The following is a 21495-nucleotide window of genomic DNA, read 5'->3' as shown; positions in this document are numbered from 1 at the left end:
CCCTTATTTCAGTTATTTTGACAGACTTGCATTTTAGCTAATCAGAGCTGACTCCATGGTAAATTCACGTGCATGAGCTCAATGTTATCTACTGTATATGAAACATGTGAACTAATGCCCTCTAGTGGTGAAAAGCGATCAAAATGCATTTAGATTAGAGGCGGCCTTCAAGGTCTAAGAAATTAACATATGAACCTACTAGGTTTAGCTTTCAACTTTTCAACTAAGAATTTCAAGAGAACAAAGCAAAATTGGTGATAAAAGTAAATTGGAAAGTCGTTTAAAATTACATGCCCTATTTGAATCATTAAAGTTTTTTTCGGACTTGACTAAATAAATAGTGCCTCACAAAGTGTGCATGTTTTTAAATAAAAAGTAAAAGTATTGTTTTAATTGTCTGTATGAATTGTCGGTCTGTATGAAAGTTTAATTTTGATTTTAGTGTCCCTTTAAACTTTTATGATTCAGGCAGACCATACTATTTTCAAAAAGTTCCAATTATGGCTCTGTTACATTTATTAGCTTGTCATTTGAAGCTTTCCATGAGAGCATACCCACATATGCTCAGGAGCATGCATGCCAGCTGTGTTTGCAAGAATGTTTGTAACAATGTTAACCATACAGTTCTCAAGAACTGTTTACTTTCCTGAGCATATCTAGATATGCTTTCATGAAAAATACTTATGTTTCAGCAAAGGACACCAAGAGAAAAGTACATTTTATTATGTCACATTTTTGTATTTTTTTTCTTTTTGTGTTATTTTTTTGTACACTGTCTAGACTGCACTTCTAGGCTGTGTGAGCTACATTGGTCATTGTATTTTTGTCATTTGTTTTGCTCATTTTAGGAGCAAATTACATACTTGAATTGAATTTAATTCTGGCATATTGAAGTGCTGAACCCTGAAGCTTGTGTGCCAATAGGCATTTGCCAACTCTCCTTTATGAATAATCCAGCCCTGAGCATCAGGGTCTTTTTTTAATCCCAGGTCTTTTATGTGTTTTCAGAATGATTATTGTCTAACCAGCTCTTAACTTTGTTTAAATCATAACATTTTCACAATCAAGTCGACTTTTTCCATTGCCACATTAGCCAAGACTTAAGCATTTAGGAAGTGTCATTGTTCTATTCTCAGGAGGCTTTTATATTTAACATGTTTTACAATGTTCAGAAACTGCCCGCATTTAAATTAGAATTTTTTTCTTAATCACTATTCGTCAAGCATTTTGGAAACCACATGGGTGCATTTCGGTATTAAACAGAAGCAATTTTGTAATATACATGCATTAACAAAAATGCTTCTAATAAAAGCTATAGCTGTTTCAAAAGTGTATTTAAGTATGCACCGTGCACCAGCTTTTTTAACTAAGCATTTGCTCAGAGATCCTAAGTTGCTTGTACCATCTGGTAATAACTCAATTTGCTAATTGCTGACATGATGCAAGCCCCAGTGATGATCTGAGCAGCTGCAATATTTAAAATATGGGTGCAGTGACTATCTAGCTATGCTTCACATGCACGTGCCGAGAAAAATGCTAACTCTAAAATAGTGTTAACTTTTACTAGAAGCATTTTTACTAATACATGTATATTGCAAATATGTTTCTATTCAAAGATGTAATAACTAAATCTATGTGCATGTAAACTTTTACTGGAATGTCCCTTTAACCCCTTGGCGACCAAGGATGTGCCTGACACGTTCTCTGGGGTTTCAAGCGGCCGCTTTCAAGGTATTGCAGTGATGCCTCGATATTGAGGCATCACTGCAATACCTTTTTTTACCCACCGATACAGAGAGAGCCACTCTGTGGCCCTCTCTGCATTGGCCAGCGATGGTGCTGATCGTTGATGGGTGGGAGCTATCGCTGGAGGATATCCGGTAGAGAGGAGCAGAATTACATGTGGGGGGTGCTGGGAGCACGCACAGGGGCGGGATCAGGTGGGACCACTACACTATGGAACTAGTTAAGTGTAAAAGGAAAGAGGTAGAGGGGGGATACATTTTATCCAAGGGGGTGGGGGTAGTTTGAGGGGGGCAGCTAAACTACTGAAAAATAGGCGGGAAATAGGTAGAGGGGGGATTAGGGCGTTTGGGGGCTAAGGGGGGATCCTACACTGCAGAATATATATATATATATATTTTAAAAAGCCTTTTATTTTAGTACTGGCAGACTTTCTGCCAGTACTTAAGATGGCGGGGACAAATGTGGGGTGGGGGAGGGAAGAGAGCTGTTTGAGAAGAGTCAGGGAGAGGGTTTGTATCCGAGGGGGTGGGGGTAGTTTGAGGGGGGCAGCTAAACTACTGAAAAATAGGTGGTAAATAGGTAGAGGGGGGATTAGGGCATTTGGGGGCTAAGGGGGATCTTACACTGCAGAATATATATATTTTTTTTAAAAAAGCCTTTTCTCCAACATAGGTGTGTCCGGTCCACGGCGTCATCCTTACTTGTGGGATATTCTCTTCCCCAACAGGAAATGGCAAAGAGCCCAGCAAAGCTGGTCACATGATCCCTCCTAGGCTCCGCCTACCCCAGTCATTCTCTTTGCCGTTGTACAGGCAACATCTCCACGGAGATGGCTTAGAGTTTTTTAGTGTTTAACTGTAGTTTTTTATTATTCAATCAAGAGTTTGTTATTTTGAAATAGTGCTGGTATGTACTATTTACTCAGAAACAGAAAAGAGATGAAGATTTCTGTTTGTATGAGGAAAATGATTTTAGCAACCGTAACTAAAATCCATGGCTGTTCCACACAGGACTGTTGAGAGCAATTAACTTCAGTTGGGGGAACAGTGTGCAGTCTCTTGCTGCTTGAGGTATGACACATTCTAACAAGACGATGTAATGCTGGAAGCTGTCATTTTCCCTATGGGATCCGGTAAGCCATGTTTATTACGATCGTAAATAAGGGCTTCACAAGGGCTTATTTAGACTGTAGACATTTCTGGGCTAAATCGATTCATTATTAACACATATTTAGCCTTTGAGGAATCATTTTATCTGGGTATTTTGATATAATAATATCGGCAGGCACTGTATTAGACACCTTATTTCTTAGGGGCTTTCCCAAAGCATAAGCAGAGTCTCATTTTCGCGCCGGTGTGGCGCACTTGTTTTTGAGAGGCATGGCATGCAGTCGCATGTGAGAGGAGCTCTGATACTTAGAAAAGACTTTCTGAAGGCGTCATTGGTATCGTATTCCCCTTTGGGTTTGGTTGGGTCTCAGCAAAGCAGATACCAGGGACTGTAAAGGGGTTAAAGCTTAAAACGGCTCCGGTTCCGTTATTTTAAGGGTTAAAGCTTCCAAATTTGGTGTGCAATATTTTTAAGGCTTTAAGACACTGTGGTGAAAATTTGGTGAATTTTGAACAATTCCTTCATGTTTTTTCGCAATTGCAGTATTAAAGTGTGTTCAGTTTAACATTTAAAGTGACAGTAACGGTTTTATTTTAAAACGTTTTTTGTACTTTCTTATCAAGTTTATGCCTGTTTAACATGTCTGAACTACCAGATAGACTGTGTTCTGAATGTGGGGAAGCCAGAATTCCTATTCATTTAAATAAATGTGATTTATGTGATAATGACAATGATGCCCAAGATGATTCCTCAAGTGAGGGGAGTAAGCATGGTACTGCATCATTCCCTCCTTCGTCTACACGAGTCTTGCCCACTCAGGAGGCCCCTAGTACATCTAGCGCGCCAATACTCCTTACTATGCAACAATTAACGGCTGTAATGGATAATTCTGTCAAAAACATTTTAGCCAAAATGAACCCTTGTCAGCGTAAGCGTGGCTGCTCTGTTTTAGTTACTGAAGAGCATGACGACGCTGATATTAATATCTCTGAAGGGCCCCTAACCCAATCTGAGGGGGCCAGGGAGGTTTTGTCTGAGGGAGAAATTACTGATTCAGGGAACATTTCTCATCAGGCTGAATCTGATGTGATTACATTTAAATTTAAGTTGGAACACCTCCGCATTTTGCTTAAGGAGGTATTATCCACTCTGGATGATTGTGAAAAGTTGGTCATCCCAGAGAAACTATGTAAAATGGACAAGTTCCTAGAGGTGCCGGGGCTCCCAGAAGCTTTTCCTATACCCAAGCGGGTGGCGGACATTGTTAATAAAGAATGGGAAAGGCCCGGTATTCCTTTCGTCCCTCCCCCCATATTTAAAAAATTGTTTCCTATGGTCGACCCCAGAAAGGACTTATGGCAGTCAGTCCCCAAGGTCGAGGGAGCGGTTTCTACTTTAAACAAACGCACCACTATACCCATAGAGGATAGTTGTGCTTTCAAAGATCCTATGGATAAAAAATTAGAAGGTTTGCTTAAAAAGATGTTTGTTCAGCAGGGTTACCTTCTACAACCCATTTCATGCATTGTCCCTGTCACTACAGCCGCATATTTCTGGTTTGATGAACTGATAAAGGTGCTCGATAGTGATTCTCCTCCTTATGAGGAGATTATGGACAGAATCAATGCTCTCAAATTGGCTAATTCTTTCACTCTAGACGCCACTTTGCAATTGGCTAGGTTAGCGGCTAAGAATTCTGGGTTTGCTATTGTGGCGCGCAGAGCGCTTTGGTTGAAATCTTGGTCGGCTGATGCGTCTTCCAAGAACAAGCTACTAAACATTCCTTTCAAGGGGAAAACGCTGTTTGGCCCTGACTTGAAAGAGATTATCTCTGATATCACTGGGGGTAAGGGCCACGCCCTTCCTCAGGATCGGCCTTTCAAGGCAAAAAATAGACCTAATTTTCGTCCCTTTCGTAAAAACGGACCAGCCCAAAGTGCTACGTCCTCTAAGCAAGAGGGTAATACTTCTCAAGCCAAGCCAGCTTGGAGACCAATGCAAGGCTGGAACAAGGGAAAGCAGGCCAAGAAACCTGCCACTGCTACCAAGACAGCATGAAATATTGGCCCCCGATCCGGGACCGGATCTGGTGGGGGGCAGACTCTCTCTCTTCGCTCAGGCTTGGGCAAGAGATGTTCTGGATCCTTGGGCGCTAGAAATAGTCTCCCAGGGTTATCTTCTGGAATTCAAGGGACTTCCCCCAAGGGGAAGGTTCCACAGGTCTCAGTTGTCTTCAGACCACATAAAAAGACAGGCGTTCTTACATTGTGTAGAAGACCTGTTAAAAATGGGAGTGATTCATCCTGTTCCATTAAGAGAACAAGGGATGGGGTTCTACTCCAATCTGTTCATAGTTCCCAAAAAAGAGGGAACGTTCAGACCAATCTTAGATCTCAAGATCTTAAACAAATTTCTCAAGGTCCCATCGTTCAAGATGGAAACCATTCGAACTATCCTTCCTTCCATCCAGGAAGGTCAATTCATGACCACGGTGGATTTAAAGGATGCGTATCTACATATTCCTATCCACAAGGAACATCATCGGTTCCTAAGGTTTGCATTCCTGGACAAACATTACCAGTTTGTGGCGCTTCCTTTCGGATTAGCCACTGCTCCAAGGATTTTCACAAAGGTACTAGGGTCCCTTCTAGCGGTGCTAAGACCAAGGGGCATTGCAGTAGTACCTTACCTGGACGACATTCTGATTCAAGCGTCGTCCCTCCCTCGAGCAAAGGCTCACACGGACATCGTCCTGGCCTTTCTCAGATCTCACGGCTGGAAAGTGAACGTGGAAAAGAGTTCACTATCCCCGTCAACAAGGGTTCCCTTCTTGGGAACAATTATAGACTCCTCAGAAATGAGGATTTTTCTAACAGAGGCCAGAAAAACAAAACTTCTGGACTCTTGTCGGATACTTCATTCCGTTCCTCTTCCTTCCGTAGCTCAGTGCATGGAAGTGATCGGGTTGATGGTAGCGGCAATGGACATAGTTCCTTTTGCGCGCATTCATCTAAGACCATTACAACTGTGCATGCTCAGTCAGTGGAATGGGGACTATACAGACTTGTCTCCAAAGATACAAGTAAATCAGAGGACCAGAGACTCACTCCGTTGGTGGCTGTCCCTGGACAACCTGTCACAAGGGATGACATTCCGCAGACCAGAGTGGGTCATTGTCACGACCGACGCCAGTCTGATGGGCTGGGGCGCGGTCTGGGGATCCCTGAAAGCTCAGGGTCTTTGGTCTCGGGAAGAATCTCTTCTACCGATAAATATTCTGGAACTGAGAGCGATATTCAATGCTCTCAAGGCTTGGCCTCAGCTAGCGAGGACCAAGTTCATACGGTTTCAATCAGACAACATGACGACTGTTGCGTACATCAACCATCAGGGGGGAACAAGGAGTTCCCTAGCGATGGAAGAAGTGACCAAGATTATTCTATGGGCGGAGTCTCACTCCTGCCACCTGTCTGCTATCCACATCCCGGGAGTGGAAAATTGGGAAGCGGATTTTCTGAGTCGTCAGACATTGCATCCGGGGGAGTGGGAACTCCATCCGGAAATCTTTGCCCAAGTCACTCAGCTGTGGGGCATTCCAGACATGGATCTAATGGCCTCTCGTCAGAACTTCAAAGTTCCCTCCTACGGGTCCAGATCCAGGGATCCCAAGGCGGCTCTAGTGGATGCACTAGTAGCACCTTGGACCTTCAAACTAGCTTATGTGTTCCCGCCGTTTCCTCTCATCCCCAGGCTGGTAGCCAGGATCAATCAGGAGAGGGCGTCGGTGATCTTGATAGCTCCTGCGTGGCCACGCAGGACTTGGTATGCAGATCTGGTGAATATGTCATCGGCTCCACCTTGGAAGCTACCTTTGAGACGAGACCTTCTTGTTCAGGGTCCGTTCGAACATCCGAATCTGGTTTCACTCCAGCTGACTGCTTGGAGATTGAACGCTTGATTTTATCGAAGCGAGGTTTCTCAGATTCTGTTATCGATACTCTTGTTCAGGCCAGAAAGCCTGTAACTAGAAAGATTTACCACAAAATTTGGAAAAAATATATCTGTTGGTGTGAATCTAAAGGATTCCCTTGGGACAAGGTTAAGATTCCTAGGATTCTATCCTTCCTTCAAGAAGGATTGGAAAAAGGATTATCGGCAAGTTCCCTGAAAGGACAGATTTCTGCCTTGTCGGTGTTACTTCACAAAAAGCTGGCAGCTGTGCCAGATGTTCAAGCCTTTGTTCAGGCTCTGGTTAGAATCAAGCCTGTTTACAAACCTTTGACTCCTCCTTGGAGTCTCAATTTAGTTCTTTCAGTTCTTCAGGGGGTTCCGTTTGAACCCTTACATTCCGTTGATATTAAGTTATTATCTTGGAAAGTTTTGTTTTTAGTTGCAATTTCTTCTGCTAGAAGAGTTTCAGAATTATCTGCTCTGCAGTGTTCTCCTCCTTATCTGGTGTTCCATGCAGATAAGGTGGTTTTACGTACTAAACCTGGTTTTCTTCCAAAAGTTGTTTCTAACAAAAACATTAACCAGGAGATTATCGTACCTTCTCTGTGTCCGAAACCAGTTTCAAAGAAGGAACGTTTGTTGCACAATTTGGATGTTGTTCGCGCTCTAAAATTCTATTTAGATGCTACAAAGGATTTTAGACAAACATCTTCCTTGTTTGTTGTTTATTCAGGTAAAAGGAGAGGTCAAAAAGCAACTTCTACCTCTCTCTCTTTTTGGATTAAAAGCATCATCAGATTGGCTTACGAGACTGCCGGACGGCAGCCTCCCGAAAGAATCACAGCTCATTCCACTAGGGCTGTGGCTTCCACATGGGCCTTCAAGAACGAGGCTTCTGTTGATCAGATATGTAGGGCAGCGACTTGGTCTTCACTGCACACTTTTACCAAATTTTACAAGTTTGATACTTTTGCTTCTTCTGAGGCTATTTTTGGGAGAAAGGTTTTGCAAGCCGTGGTGCCTTCCATTTAGGTGACCTGATTTGCTCCCTCCCTTCATCCGTGTCCTAAAGCTTTGGTATTGGTTCCCACAAGTAAGGATGACGCCGTGGACCGGACACACCTATGTTGGAGAAAACAGAATTTATGTTTACCTGATAAATTTCTTTCTCCAACGGTGTGTCCGGTCCACGGCCCGCCCTGGTTTTTTAATCAGGTCTGATAATTTATTTTCTTTAACTACAGTCACCACGGTACCATATGGTTTCTCCTATGCAAATATTCCTCCTTAACGTCGGTCGAATGACTGGGGTAGGCGGAGCCTAGGAGGGATCATGTGACCAGCTTTGCTGGGCTCTTTGCCATTTCCTGTTGGGGAAGAGAATATCCCACAAGTAAGGATGACGCCGTGGACCGGACACACCGTTGGAGAAAGAAATTTATCAGGTAAACATAAATTCTGTTTTATTTTAGTACTGGCAGACTTTCTGCCAATACTTAAGATGGTGGGGACAAATGTGGGTTGGGGGAGGGAAGAGAGCTGTTTGAGAGGAGTCAGGGAGAGGGTTTGTATGTGTCAGGTGGGAGGCTGATCTCTACACTAAAGCTTAAATTAACCCTACAAGATACCTAATTAAACCCTTCACTGCTGGACATAATACACGTGTGGTGTGCAGCGGCATTTAGCGTCCTAATTACCAAAAAGCAATGCCAAAGCCATATATGTCTGCTATTTCTGAACAAAGGGGATCCCAGAGAAGTATTTACAACCATTTGTGCCATAATTGCACAAGCTGTTTGTAAACAATTTCAGTGAGCAATCTAAAGTTTGTGAAAAAGTAAAAGATTTTTTTTTTATTTCATCGGATTTGGCGTTTCATCAGCCTGATGAAATGGCATTTATCTCTGCTGAGAAACGCATTGCTGTACCCATAGTGTGTCCAATAAAGTTCACACTTTTTAATATTACTTGCTCTGTTTACATCTATTTATTGCTGCTACACAAGTGTTTGGTACTATCCTCTTCACTCTGTTGGTTCCTTTGTGTTGCTCTTCCATACACCTGGGCCCATCGACATCCGGATGACTGCTTTCCCCTGAGTGAATCCTGTAGTGGTGGTTGGTGCTCCTGTTCACGTGACCTGACGCTGGTGCCTGGGCGATCTGCCCTTAGTCTTTCGGCCGACTCTTTTGGTCCCGTACAGCCTAGTTAGGCACTCCGGTTGTGCCGCCCCGTATGTGACTAGCCATCTACAAGGGGGGGCCTATCTGCTTTCGTAAGAAGTCTCCATACACTATTACCCTATGTGGCGCCTCTTTTCTTTCCTGCTCTAATAGAATCTATTTCATCATACCAAACTTTCAAGAGTGCTGCCAGATTCTGTTAATCTACCCTATATACACCAGCGCACCTCCCTAGAATCTATGGTTCTAGCTGCACTGGACAAAGCTAAAATTAACCCTACAAGCTTCCTAATTAACCCCTTCACTGCTGGACATACTACAAGAGTGGTGCACAGCGGCATTTAGCGGCCTTCTAATTACCAAAAAGCAAAGCCAAAGCTTTGCACAAGCTGTTTGTAAATAATTTCAGTGAGAAACCTAGTTTGTGAAAAAGTTTGAAGAAATGAACGATTTTTTTTATTTGATCGCATTTGGCGGTGAAATGGTGGCATGAAACATACCAAAATGGGCCTAGTTCAATACTTTGGGTTGTCTACTAAAAAAAATATATATACATATCAAGGGATATTCAGGGATTCCTGATAGATATTAGTGTTACAATGTAACTAGCACTAATTTTGAAAAAAAGTGGTTTGGAAATAGCAAAGTGCTACTTGTATTTATTGCCCTATAACTTGCAAAAAAGCAAAGAACATGTAAACTTTGGGTATTTCTAAACTCAGGACAAAATTTAGAAACTACTGTATTATTAGGACATTAAAAAAAACTTCCTGTTTTGCTAATAATGAGAGCACATGGTTAAACAAAAGGCAAATGGTTTGAACATAAATTGACAATTGACATTGATTTAAAATACAGGTGTATCATTAATAGTCCCTAAAACTGAATTTTCAAAATTACACATAAATAACATTGAATAAATGAAGTGTGTAATTTAATAATTAACTGGAAAATTAAGACAGATTTGGTCAAATTTGATATACAATTAAGCTGTTTTTGTTAAATACATATCTATCTATAGTCTCTGTTTTATTTTTAAGGAGAACTTAAATTATTGTAGTAAAATAGTGTTATTGTGTTAGCTAATGGATTTGATGAAAGCACAAATTCTTTTGTGAGTAAAGATGAGAACAATGATGTATCGATGATACAGATAAAGTATAATAAATAACTAAATGGGTATATAGTTACAGGTTTACCAGATACTATAAGATCCTTGTATTTGTTAATCAAACTGCCTGAAAAATAGACCACAGTGTTCCTAAAGCCCTTTGACTATTTTCTTATTATTTTCTTATTATGTATCTATTTGACAAAAACAATACAAAATAGGAATCCACTGTAGTGGATAATTTGCAATCCTTTCTCTTTCCTTGTATTTGAAAGTTGTCATGTAATTATAGGCAACATATCTGATAATAGACAAAATGTACAGTTATAAACCAAATAAATAATGTGAAAGCTGATCTCAGATAACTACTTGACCCACCTTGTCTGGCCTTATATTATTTCATCACATTAGATTATAATTAATCCTTGTATCTGACATGTTAATCAATGGTCCATAAACTAATGAAGGGATTATAAACTATGCACACTTAGTTGAAATTTGAATTTCCTGACTGTAGATAGAATTAAACTTACTGAAGATTGCAAAGATTTTGAAAACTGAATTATTTGTTTCCTTTTACAATTTAAGGAAACTCTTTTGATTTCTTTCAAATTGTCACATGGAGAAGCTGTAGCTGCATACCAAGTATGTAATGTCAAGAGTCATTTTCTAGAGTGCTTTAAAGTGTTTATGCACAGAAACATGCTGCTTTTGTAAAGGCTCTTGACATCAGCCAGTTGTAGGCAATGTTTGCTAGACCATATTAGAGATGTTTGTTTGAACTCTATCATCATGGTGCATTTTAAAGGCTTGTTACTCATTGGACCCAGCAGTGATAAATGGTTTGTATTGACCTGCTTTTCCAAACACCGACATGTAAATGTTCAGATCAATATTTGAGGCAGTTAAAATGACAGACAGCAAGAGAAATAAACGACTACTGATCAGAGGCAAATTAGCAAAATTGTGTAACAGGTGTGAAGGGGATTGACCAATTTGTACCCAATTAACTGCCCTTCATCATCTATCCTATTAAAATTAGAGTTTATTGTTGTCTGTTTTGAAAATAATTATTCTTTATATTATCCGTTTGTCTGTTTTTGAAGCTTTGTCTTGCTGCGCTCTGCTTTTATCTTTTTGATGCATTTTCATTCTTGTCTGTTCATTAAAAGAGCTTTAAGTATTAGGGTAAATATATAAAGTTGCACTAAACGCAACATGAATACATTTAAAAAAAAATATATACTGTGTATATATATATGTATATGTGTGTGTGTGTGTGTGTGTGTGTGTATATATATATATATATATATATATATATATATATATGTGTATGTATATATGTGTGTGTGTATATATATATATATATATATATATATATATATATATATATATATATATATATATATATATATATATATATATATATATATATATATATATATATATAATAGAGACAAGAGTTAAAGGATTACTTAGAGTCAGAAAACTGTCAAAGTTTCCTTTGGGGGCGCTATGTGGGTGGACAACCTGAAGCAGCAGGTTTACCTAGTTTAAAAAAAAAAGGAATATACCCTCAATACACTCCTTAATGTACAAGAAAAAAACGGATCATAACCCACGCTACCAGTAAAAAGACAAATTCAAACTTACACAAAACAGACTAGTTGTGTGTACAATTATTTTTCATGTTAATGATGATATTTAAAAAACATTTTAAGTAAACATTTCTGAAACACTGTATCCAACAATAGTTTATATGTTGCTGATAGATGTCAAACTGAAGACAAAGTATCCACAATAAACTCACAAAAAGTACCCTCAATCCTATGAGGTAAGTGGATCGCAGTGTTAGGGAGAGTAGTTAATCACCACAATGATATTTCTATCCAGCAGTCTGTATATCCTCTGAGATGTATCCTGTAGGAGTACGCCAAGTGAATGCAATGTGCGCTATTTCCTCAAATACAAAGACAAGAGGGAACTAACATAGTGTGTACTGATTTATTGCCACATAACAAATATAAAATATGATAATGCACTCACATGTATAAACCTCACTATTATTAGGTATATTTCAAGCCTTGAAAATAAAATGCTTTTGTTCAAAAGCTTGTAAGGTAAACGTTAATAGTTCTCCAATCTTTTTTGTTGCCAATGCCGCCGGGCACCACTCTTTACATGTTTAGAAGTGAACACACTTCTTCATCATATACCTCATAATAGTGAGGTTTATACATGTAAGTGCATTATCATATTTTATACTTATGTGGCAATAAATCAGTACACACTGTTAGTTCACTCTTGTCTTTGTATTTTAGGAAATACCGCACATTGCATTCACTTGGCGTTCTCCTACAGGATACATCACTGAGGATATACAGACTGCTGGATTGAAATATCATTGTGGTGATTAACTCCTCTCCCTAACACTGCGATCCACTTACCTCATAGGATTGAGGGTAATTTTCTTTCTAATGACACGTTGAGTCCACGGATCATCATCATCAATTATTGTTGGGAATATCACTCCTGGCCAGCAGGAGGAGGCAAAGAGCACCACAGCAAAGCTGTTAAGTATCACTTCCCTTCCCAGAAACCCCAGTCATTCTCTTTGCTTGCGTTGCAAGGAGGTGGTAAAGTTTAGGTGTCTCATAAGAATTTTCTTCAATCAAGATTTTATTATTTTAAAGCAGAGTAGGTTTGCTCTGATCTTTCCTGGGGTCTAGCCGTAGCCCACGTCAGTCTCTTCAGTAGAGCAGTGGTGGCTTTTTAGCAATTGGGAACTTGTGGGGTACAATCCCCACTACACCTCTCACACAGTTTTTGCTGCCCTATCTTGAAAGCCTGAGTAAGCTTATTCAGTCTTTCCTTTTTTCCACAGGTCCATGTGAGCAAGGGTACCCTCTCAAACCAGGTGAGCTGTCCTTCTACCAGACATTCGGGTAAGTGCCATGTTTATTTTTTTGTTTACAGGGAAAATATGGCACTTCAGCAGTTAAATCTGCATGGGACGTTATTTTTAACAGTTAATCCTATTAGGGTTAATTTAAAAAAAAAAAAAAAAAAAGGTCAGATTATACAGACACTGGGGATGAGAGGAGCTCTTATTTTTTTTTTTTGATGGGCTCAGTATTTGTCCTTTTCTCCGGTTAACACACGGACAATGACTGGGTAAGTTAGGTTCAGTATTGTACTTTTGTTGCTCACAGAGTTTTTTTGTTTTGTCTCCACTGTTGCGGCACTACTATGAAATTAATGGCCGCTGGGAACGCCCACGACTAAAGAGGCAGTTTCCTTCAGAGACGGCAAGGCTTGTTTTGCGCGCCTTCCAGACTCTCTTCCCGTGAGTTCCGGAATAGAGTCACTTGTTTGTTGCGGCTCCGCTAAGGGAAAGTGCAAGATATCTAGGATCGCACAGCCGATTGATGGTGCAGTTCCGGATTGAGAACCGGATCGTTTATATTACAGTTGCCTGCGTCCAGCAGGAAAGGTAGGCACCTCAGCATAATAGCTGAGGTGTAGAGACTGTCTGGGGGTTTATCAGGACCGCTGCTCTGTAGTTAAAAAAATTTTTTTCACAAAAATAAAACATTTAAAGAGACGGTATTGTTTATCTGTGCTGTGTTAATTTCCAGGAACTAAAAGCAGTTTTATTTTTTTTCCCACTCTTTTTTGTCAAAGATGGATCAAGAGGCCTTACAAAATGTTACATGTATTCAAAGAACATTGTGTTACAGAGATAGGCTTTTTGATCATGAGCCATCATTAGCTAAGGCGGATGCTGTTCAGGGGTCTCCTGTACCAGATATGCCGCAGCTTTCTCCTCAAGCGTCCCAACCTTTTTCGTCCACCTATGCAGTGCCCTGCGTTTCCTTTCATGCTCCATTTGGAGTTACCTTACAAGATATTGCTGCCCAGGTATCCTCTGCGGTATCTGAGGCGATGTTGGCTTTTCCCATGCTGCAGGGAAAGCGCAAGAGGAAATTTAAAGAATAAGTGAGCAAGTTTTCTGATCCTGATGTGGCTACTCAAGGTGCTTCCACTCAGAAGTCTGAGGAGGAAGACACTTCGGTAGCATCTGAGGGTGAAATCTCAGATTCAGACAGTATAATTCCTTCTTCTGATGCTGAAATTGTATCCTTCAGATTTAAGCTGGAACACCTCAGTCTGTTACTTAAGGAGTTTTTGGCTACATTGGACGACTCAATACGACTGTCGTAGTCAATCCTAAGAAGTCTAGTAAACTGAACAAGTACTTTGATGTTCCCTCCGCGGTGGAGGTATTCCCTGTACCAGACCGTGCTACAGAGATTATTGCACAGGAGTGGGAGACACCTAGAATTCCTTTTTCTTCATCCCCAAGTTTTAAGAAAATGTTTCCAATAGCTGACTCTCTATTAAGGAGTCTTGGCAAACGGTCCCCAAGGTGGAAAGAGCAATTTCCACTTTGGCCAAGAGAACCACTATGCCCATAGAGGATAGCTGTTCCTTTAAGGATCCTATGGATAAGGAGTTGGAGGCATTACTAAAAAAGATGTATGTTCACCATGGTCTACAATGGCAGCCTGCGATGTGTATTGCCACTATCACCAACGCGGCAGCCTACTGGTTTGATGCATTGTCTGAATCTATTCAGACAGATACTCCTCTTGAGGAAATTCAGGATATGATTAAGGCTCTTAAGTTGGCCAATTCCTTTATCATGGATGCTTCCTTACAAGTCATTAAGTTGGGAGCAAAGATATCTGGCTTTACTGAACTGGCTCGCAGAACCTTATGGTTGAAATTCTGGTCTGTGGATGTTTCAGCTAAGTCCAAAGTTTTGACAATTCACTACAAAGGTAAGACCTTGTTTGGGCCGTCCTTGGCCGAAATTATTTAAGATATTACATTAGGAAAAGGACATTTTCGTTCCTTTCGAAACTTAAAAGGTAAGCCTCCCCCCCCCCCTCTTCCAAGCAGGAACAGTCCAAGCCTTCCTGGAAGTCCAATCAGTCTTGGAACAAGGGGAAGCAATTTAAGAAGCCAGCAAATGATTCAGTCATCATGAAGGGCCTGCCCCCGATCCAGGAATGGATCCGCTAAGGGACATACTTTCTTTATTCGCTCAGACCTGGTTTCGGGATGTCCTGGATCCCTGGGCAGTGGACATCGTATCCCAGGGATACAAACTAGAGTTCAAGACTTTTCCTCCCAGGGGCAGGTTCCTACTCTCAAGATTATCTGTAGACCCGATAATGAGAGAGGCGTTCTTAAATTGTGTCCAGGATCTTTCCGCCCTGGGAGTGATAGTTCCAGTTCCCATATTAGAACAGGGTCTTTGATTCTACTCCTATCTGTTCATGGTTCCCAAGAAAGAGGGAACTTTCAGACCAATTTTAGACCTAAAATGTCTAAACAAGTTTCTCTGAGATGGGAACTATACGTTCCATTCTTCTCTTGGTTCAAGAAGATCAGTTCATGACAACCATAGACCTAAAGGATGCGTACCTATATGTTCCCATCCACAGGGATCATCACAAGTTTCTGAGATTCGCTTTTCTAGACAAGTATATTCAGTTTGTGGCTCTTCCATGTGGCCTTACCACAGCTCCCAGAATTTTCTTAATGGTCCTGGGGGCTCTGTTGGCGGTAATCCAGTCTCGGAGCATTGCAGGGGCGCCATATCTGGCTGACATTCTGGTTCAGGCGCCATCTTTTCAACAAGCAAACTCTCATACGGAGATATTGTTGTCTTTCCTTCGTTCCCACAGATGGAAGGTAAATATTGGAAAAAGTTCCTTTGTTCCAGCTACAAGGTTTGTGTTCTTGGGGACCATAATAGACTCCCTATCAATGAAGATATTTCTGACAGAGGTCAGAAAAACAAGGATCTTTGACTCTTGCCTTGCCCTTCAGTCCTCTCCTCGGCCTTCAGTGGCCTAATATATGGAGGTAATTGGTCTGATGGTTTGCTCTGTTCCATCTCAGACCTCTGCAGTTATGCATGCTCAGGCAATGGAACGGGGACTATGCGGATCTGTCTCCACAAATAGATCTGGATCAGGCGACAAGATAATCTCTTCTATGGTGGATGTCTCAGGAACATCTCTCCCAGGGAACCTGCTTCCGCAGACCTACCTGGGTGATTGTGACCAAGGACGCCAGCCTGCTGGGATGGGGATCACTCTGGGACTAGTTGAAGGCTCATGGTCTATGGACTTGGGAGGAGTCAGTTCTCCCCATAAACATCCTAGAGCTTAGGGCGATCTTCAATGCTCTACTGGCTTGGCTTCAGTTAGCTTCAGCCCGGTTTATTAGGTTCCAGTCGGAAAACATAACTTCGGTGGCTTACATCAACCACCAGGCAGGGACTCTGAGTTCCTTGGCCATGACAGAGGTGGCCAAAATTATTCAGTGGGCGAAGACCCACAACTGCTGTCTATCTGCGATCCACATTCCAGGAGTGGACAATTGGGAAGCAGATTTTCTGGACAGACCTTTCACCCAGGGGAGTGGGAACTCCATCCAGAGGTTTTTTCCAATTTGATACTAAAATGGGAGCAGCCAGAGCTAGATCTTATGGCTTCTCGGCAGAATGCCAAGGTACGGTTCGAAGTCAAGGGATCCACAGGCAGTCCTGATAGATACACTGGCGGTGCCGTGGAATTTTAGTCTAGCATGCCTGTTCCCTCTGTTCGCTCTCCTTCCACGAGTCATTTCTCGGATGAAGCAGGAGTGTGGGGTTCGGGGATTCTCATAGCACCGACGTGGCCTCGCAGGATCTGGTGTGCAGACCTAGTGGAAATGTCATCTTCTTCCACCTTGGAGACTTCCACTGAGGAAGGACCTTCTGCTTCAAGGACACTTCCTTCATCCAAATCTCATTTCTCCGAAGCTGACTGCCTGGAGATTGAACGCTTAATTTTATCTAAGTTCAGTTTTTCGGAGTCGGTCATTGAGACCTTGATCCAGGCTCGTAAGCCTGTGACTAGAAAGATTTACCATAAAATATGGCGTAAATATCTGTACTGGTGTGAATCCAAAGGTTTCTCGTGGAGTAGAGTCAGGATTCCTAGGATTTTGTCTTTTCTCCAGGAAGGTCTGGAGAAGGGTTTGTCAGCGAGTACTTTGAAGAGTCAAATTTCTGCCTTGTCTATTTTGTTGCATAAGCGTCTGGCAGATGTGCCAGATGTGCAATCCTTTTGTCAGGCCTTGGTGAGAATCAGGCCTGTGTTTAAACCTGTTTCTCATCCCTGGAGTCTTAACCTTGTTCTTAAAGTCCTTCAGCAGGCTCAGTTTGAGCCTATGCATTCCTCAGATATTAAGATGTTATCTTGTAAAGTGTTGTTTCTTGTTGCCATTTCTTCTGCTCGGAGAGTCTCTGAACTCTTGGCATTGCAGTGTGATTCCCCTTATCTTATCCTTTCATTCTGTTAAGGTGGTTCTACGTACTAAGTTAGGGTTTTTTCCTAACGTGGTTTCGGATATTAATCAGGAAATAGTTGTTCATTCTTTGTGTCCTAATCCTTCTTCTCATAAGGAGCGTTTGCTGCACAACCTAGATGTGGTGCGTGAGTTGAAATTCTATTCGCTTGGCCTATGAAACTGCTGAACAGCAGCCTCCTGAGAGAATCACAGCTCATTCCACGAGAGCTGTTTTTTCTTCCTGGGCCTTTAAAAGTGAAGCTTCTGTGGAACAGATTTGCAAGGTTGCAACTTGGTCCTCTTTACATACTTTTTCCTCTAGCTTGGGTATTGATTCCCAACAGTAATTGATGATGATCCGTGGACTCACCGTGTCATTAGAAAGAAAAGGAAATTTATGCTTACCTGATAAATTTATTTATTTCTTGACACGGTGAGTCCGCGGCCCGCCCTGTCTTTTTCAGACAGTTTTTTGTCGTATAAACCTTAGGCACCTCTGCACCTTGTTGCTTCCTTACTCTCCTTTTCCTTTGGTTGAATAACTGGGGTTTGTGGGAAGGGAAGTGATACTTAACAGCATTGCTGTGGTGCTCTTTGCCTCCTTCTGCTGGCCAGGAGTGATATTCCCAACAGTAATTGATGATGATCCGTGGACTCACCGTGTCAAGAAAGAAAGAAATTTAGCAGGTAAGCATACATTTCCTTTTTGTGAGTATATTTTGGATACTTTGTCTTCAGTTTGACATCTATCAGAAACATTTAAGCTATTGTTGGATACAATGTTTCAGAAATGTTTGCTTAAAATGTTTTTTTAATATCATTAACATGAAGAATAATTGTACACACAACTAGTCTGTTTTGTGTAAGTTAGAATTTGTCTTTTTACTGGTAGCATGGGTTATGGTCTGTTTTTTTTTTTCTTGTATATATAGATATACAGTATATTTCTCCAACATTGGTGTGTCCGGTCCACGGCGTCATCCATAACTTGTGGGAATATTCTCTTCCCCAACAGGAAATGGCAAAGAGCACAGCAAAAGCTGCCCATATAGTCCCTCCTAGGCTCCGCCCACCCCAGTCATTCTCTTTGCCGCTGAACAAGCAGCATCTCCATGGAGATGGTGAAGAGTATGTGGTGATTAGTTGTAGTTTTTTATTCTACTATCAAGAGTTTGTTATTTTAAAATAGTGCTGGTATGTACTATTTACTCTGAAACAGAAAAAGATGAAGAGTTCTGTTTGTGAGAGGAATATGATTTTAGCAGCAGTAACTAAAATCGTTTGCTGTTTCCACATAGGACTGTTGAGATGAAGTAACTTCAGTTGGGGGAAACAGTTAGCAGACTTTTCTGCTTAAGGTATGACTAGCCATATTTCTAACAAGACTGTGTAATGCTGGAAGGCTGTCATTTTCCCCATCATGGGGACTGGTAAGCCATTTTCTTAGTCTCAAACAGAACAAAGGGCTTAATATGGGCTATAAAACTGGTAGACACTTTTATGGGCTAGATCGATTGCTTTATTTGGGCATTTTATACAGCTTGATGTTCAAATTCACACTTTATAACTTTGGGGAACGTTTTTTTTACGTCAGGCACTGGTTTAGACACCTTCCCAGTCAGGAAGGGCCTTCTATGTAGTAGGCAGAGCCTAATTTTCGCGCCATTACTGGGCAGTTACTTTTGAGAGCAGGACATGCAGCTGCATGTGTGTGGGTCTGGAAATAGTTGAAAAGGTTCCTGAAAGGCTTCATTTGGTATCGTATACCCCCCTGGGTTTGGTAAAGTCGCAGCAAAGGCTGTAGCTGGGACTGTAGAGGGCTTAAAACTGTAAACGGCTCCGGTTTCGTCATTTTAAGGGTTAAAGGTCTGAAATTTGGGGTGCAATGCTTTGAATGCTTTAAGACACTGTGGTGAAAATTTGGTTAAATTTGAACAATTCCTTCATAGTTTTTCACATATTCAGTAAAAAAGTGTGCCCTGTTTAAAATTTAAAGAGACAGTAACGGTTTTGTTTTAAAACGGTTTTTGTATTTTATTCACAAGTTTAAGCCTGTTTAACATGTCTGTGCCTTCAGATAAACTATGTTCTGTATGTATGGAAGCCAATGTGTCTCCCCCTTCAAAATTGTGTGATAATTGTGCCATAGCATCCAAACAAAGTAAGGACAGTACTGCCACAGATAGTAAAGTTGCCCACGCAGGAGACCCCTAGTACTTCTAGCGCGCCAATGCTTGTTACTATGCAACAATTGACGGCAGTAATGGATAACTCCATAGCAAATATTTTATCCAAAATGCCTGCTTTTCAGAGAAAGCGCGATTGCTCTGTTTTAAACACTGTAGAGCAGGAGGGCGCTGATGATAATTGCTCTGTCATACCCTCACACCAATCTGAAGTGGCCATGAGGGAAGTTTTGTCAGATGGGGAAATTTCTGATTCAGGTAGAATTTCTCAACAGGCAGAACCTGATGTTGTGACATTTAAATTTAAATTAGAGCATCTCTGCGCACTGCTTAAGGAGGTGCTATCTACTCTGGATGATTGTGACAACCTGGTCATTCCAGAAAAATTGTGCAAGATGGACAAGTTCCTAGAGGTTCCGGTGCACCCCGACGCTTTTCCTATACCCAAGCGGGTGGCGGACATAGTGAATAAGGAGTGATAGAAGCCCGGCATACCTTTTGTCCCCCCTCCTATATTTAAGAAATTATTTCCTATGGTCGACCCCAGAAAGGACTTATGGCAGACAGTCCCTAAGGTCGAGGGGGCAGTTTCTACACTAGCCAAGCGCACTACTATTCCTATCGAGGATAATTGTGCTTTCAAAGATCCTATGGATAAAAAATTGGAGGGTTTGCTTAAAAAGATTTTTGTACAGCAAGGTTACCTCCTGCAACCTATTTCGTGCATTATTCCTGTCACTACAGCAGCGTGGTTCTGGTTCGAGGAACTAGAAAAGTCGCTCAGTAGAGAGGAGGTTATGGACAGAATTCACGCACTTAAGTTAGCTAATTCCTTTATTTTAGATGCCGCTTTGCAGTTAGCTAGATTAGCAGCGAAAAATTCAGGGTTTGCAATTGTGGCACGCAGAGCGCTCTGGCTAAAGTCTTGGTCAGCGGATATATCTTCCAAGACAAAATTGCTTAATATCCCTTTCAAGGGTAAAACCCTTTTTGGGCCAGAATTGAAAGAGATTATCTCAGACATCTCTGGGGGTAAGGGCCATGCCCTACCACAAGATAGGCCTTTCAAGGCCAAGAATAAGTCTAATTTTCGTTCCTTTCGCAATTTCAGGAACGGACCGGCCTCCAACTCTGCAGCCTCTAGACAAGAGGGTAATGCTTCGCAAACCAAACCAGCTTGGAAATCGATGCAAGGCTGGAACAAGGGTAAGCAGGCCAAGAAGCCTGCTGCTGCTACCAAAACAGCATGAAGGAGTAGCCCCCGATCCGGGACCGGATCTAGTAGGGGGCAGATTCTCTCTCTTCGCTCAGGCTTGGGCAAGAGATGTTCAGGATCCCTGGGCACTAGAAATAGTTTCTCAGGGTTATCTTCTGGAATTCAAGGAACTACCCCCAAGGGGAAGGTTCCACATGTCTCACTTATCTTCAAACCAAATAAAGAGACAGGCATTCTTACATTGTGTAGAAGACCTGTTAAAAATGGGAGTGATACACCCAGTTCCAACTGTGGAACAAGGACTGGGGTTTTACTCAAATCTGTTTGTAGTTCCCAAAAAAGAGGGAACCTTCAGACCAATTCTGGATTTAAAGATTCTAAACAAATTTCTCAGAGTGCCATCGTTCAAAATGGAAACTATTCGAACGATTTTGCCTACAATCCAGGAGGGTCAATTTATGACTACCGTGGATTTAAAGGATGCGTATCTACATATTCCTATCCACAAAGATCATCATCAGTTCCTAAGGTTCGCCTTTCTGGACAAACATTACCAGTTTGTGGCTCTCCCATTCGGGTTAG

General features: G+C 41.5%; 1 protein-coding gene across 1 annotated transcript in view; it reads left to right on the top strand.

Annotated features, from left to right (window-relative positions):
- Positions 1–21495, top strand: part of TDRD3 (tudor domain containing 3) — a gene marked incomplete in the record, with an annotated part of 1228671 nt that overhangs the window by 946424 nt on the left and 260752 nt on the right.

This window comes from Bombina bombina, chromosome 3 (assembly GCF_027579735.1).
Source record: "Bombina bombina isolate aBomBom1 chromosome 3, aBomBom1.pri, whole genome shotgun sequence".
NCBI lineage: Eukaryota > Metazoa > Chordata > Amphibia > Anura > Bombinatoridae > Bombina > Bombina bombina.
The sequence above is the reverse complement of the archived record's forward strand: the minus strand, read 5'-3'. Positions and strand labels throughout refer to the sequence as shown.